This window comes from Microtus ochrogaster, unplaced genomic scaffold (assembly GCF_000317375.1).
Source record: "Microtus ochrogaster isolate Prairie Vole_2 unplaced genomic scaffold, MicOch1.0 UNK17, whole genome shotgun sequence".
Taxonomy (NCBI): domain Eukaryota; kingdom Metazoa; phylum Chordata; class Mammalia; order Rodentia; family Cricetidae; genus Microtus; species Microtus ochrogaster.
In genome coordinates this window covers 6,083,932-6,087,189 of record NW_004949115.1, presented here as the reverse complement: position 1 = coordinate 6,087,189, position 3,258 = coordinate 6,083,932, and positions in this window count along the sequence as shown.

The window sequence follows — 3,258 nt, the reverse complement described above, 5'->3', positions numbered from 1 at the left end:
AAAAAAAAAAGGCATCTGGGGTCGGAAGGGAAAAGTGGTAGAAGGGATAGGAGAGGAATTAAAGGGAATGGAATTGGAGATGGATGGATCAAAACACATTATATGCATATATGAATATCAAATAAAGCATTGAAAAATAAATGCAAACTGCATAGGCTGGGCTGCTGGAGAAGGACAAAGAAGAATTGTGTCTTTGTTGAGGTTGGAGCTTTCCACCGGTAGGAGCAGAATCCACATTGGTAGCTGCATGTGGTGGCTCAGAGATAAACAATAGACTACTAGTCCAGATGGACAAAGTCAGCCCTCCACTCCAAACTTTGTGACTGAAGTCCGGAGGGTGAAATCTCTGGAACACATGGGACATCCTAGCTATCCCATGCCTCTCATTATCTGTGGTGCTCTCCGATTCTTTAATAAAAGAGCCATGCCAAGGAACGTACTAGTCTATGACCTTAAGAGGAGAGGATCTCCTATTAGAGCCTCTGCATGTACGATTGGCCTAGCCCAGCCCCTGGCCCTACGACCACAGTGCCTTTATGGGAAGGTCTTGAGTATGGTCTTAGGGAGTCCACAACAACCACTCTCCCACCTGAGTCTCAAGACTGTATCTGAAATAATTCAGTCCCCAATGGCTCCCTCATAACACCTGAAAGCATGGGTGGCTGGGGCATCAGTTCTACCCTAGTGTAAGTGACCACCTGCTTACCAAGCCAAACCAAACCAAAGAATCCAAATAAGGGAGATGGAGATAAATGCAGCCTCTAGGCAGCCTGCCCTCCCTTTCCTAATGCACATTTCAGATTACTGTCCCTGAGGCTTGCTGAATAGACTCTGTTCCTCTCCCCGCATTCCTCCCTGACTGTGGAAACTTTTCTGCATGGCAGTTACCCTAGGTCACTGAATCCTGACAGCTAAGTAGGAACCCCATGCCTGGGCTTCATGCCTAGTCAGCCCTTCCACCTTCCCTCCCTCTTACCAGGAGAGCATCTTTCCGCATTTCAATACTCTTCCCAGTTGGGGAGGAGAGACGAGAAAGTCTTTTCCCTGGGGCAGGCAGGAGTCTAAGGTAAGCTGCACAGAAGTCATGTCTTACACTTCTTCCTAACCCCCCGTCCCCATGTCTATCACAAAGTGACCAGGAGCCTGCCAACAGAGGATTCACTCAGTCCTTGTGCAAGCCTAGCTGTAATTCTCCTCCATCAGCACCAAATAGACCTTCTGCAGTGGTAGCTCTGGCCCCTCCCTTCATTCTCCCTGGAAAGTCCTGTGCTGAGCTAGCAGCAGCCTTACCACGGCCTGCAGAGCTCCTAACCTCTCTCAGCACCAGCCCCGAAGAGACCTGAAGAAAAGAGCTTTTCCTGTTTATGTACTGTGCAGACATGCTCACAGTAATTCTGTTAGCCAGATGAAATTCCCAAAGAAATCAGGCAACACATCAGTATGAATCACAGACCATAACACACAGAACATGAATGCGTGCATATACACACACATGCATATATGTATACACACAAGCCACTTTCCAGTTTTTTGATTAGCAAAAAACACCAGGTTTATTGTAACATTTTCCTGATAAATGTTACTGTGGTTTTTTTTTCTTTTTCTTTTTGGTTTTTTGAGATAGGGTTTCTCTGTAGCTTTGGAGCCTGTCCTGGAACTAGCTCTGTAGACCAGGCTGGCCTCGAACTCACAGAGATCCACCTGCCTCTGCTCCCCCACCCCCCAGTGCTGGGATTAAAGGTGTGCGCCACCACCACCTGGCCTGTGTTTTTTCTTACTTGACCCCTTTGCCCTTCCTACCTGTCCACCTCTTTGCTGGTCCCTTCCTCTCACAAGGTCCTCCCCTTGCACTTTAATGTTCCATTCATTCCATTGCCTCCTCTTGTCTTCCTCTTCCTCCATTTAGTTTTCTTTCTCCCCTCTCATAGTTCCCTTTCAGTTTCCATGTCCTAAACACACATGTTTGGAGGGGCTGGAAGGAGATGCCTTTTTAAAAAATACAGACTGTGTCCATAGTATAGATTTAAACCTTAATTCTACATATGGAGAAGACGTGCAGCATTTGTCCTTTTACATCCTGTTTGTTTCATTTACTATGTTCTCCAGTTCCCTACATTTTCCTTCCTATGTCATGATTTCATTTTTATTCACTGCTGAATAAAATTTCATTGTGTTTATGTGCCACATTTTCTGCATATGGCTATATACATGTATCTCACTACTATGACCCACTACTATGATCAAGGCTAATTTGAGCTTTTAAAATTGCTGAGGACAATCTTTTTTAAAGATTTTTTTTTCTTATTTAATTAAAAAAATAGGTGGTGGTGCATATGGGAACAGAGCTGGTACCCACAGACGACAGAAGAATGTGGCAGATTCTCTACAGTAGAGTTACAGGAAGTTGGGAGCCATCTGATGTAAGTGCTGAGGATTGAACTTGAGTCCTCTGGAAGAGCAGTATGCACTCTTAATCACAAAGACATCTTTCCAGCCACTGGCAAGGCCATTCATTGAAGGTATAGGAGAAGCTTGCGATGTAACTTGTCAGAAGGTGAAACTGTCTTTTGAGGAGCTGCCAGGAACATAATAGAACTTCTATTTATGCAGTCTTCTAGGGCTATGTAACCTAGTGCAAAGAGCAAATCCTGAGTTTTTGCATGGGATTCTTTATTTATTTGCTTAATAATTTGAAGAAGAGATTTAAATTTAGGGTCTTGTGTTTATTATCTGTAAAATGAGAAGCAGTAAAAGTAAAGTAATAGATGTGTTACTCATTGCAGCAAGGGAGAATTAGGTTATACCCTAGTAAGATAGCATTAGGGATGTCATATAGGATTTGGGTTTGTCTTAATATAATGGTGAGGAGGGCCTCTGGGCAGGAACAGGACTTTTCTCTAGGTTGAGTGCTTTCAGGAAGCAGAGTCTCAAAGCATGTCTATTCTCTTTCACCTCCCTCCCTTCTTCTCCCATCCCCCTGTGAATGTGTGCACTTTATGTTTGTCTATGTATGCACGGATGCACATGTGTATGCATGGGTATACAGATCGCAACCCACTTTATCTGTGCATTTGTGTATGTCTGTATGTATGTTTCCACAATGCATGCATGTGCATATATGTTGTATATGCAAGTGCATTGGGTGTGCTCACTCATGTGTGTATGGAGGCCAGCAGCTGATGTCAGGATATCTTCTTCAATTGCTTTCACACCTTAATCTTTGGGACAGGTTCTCTCACTGAACCTGCAGCTGACCAT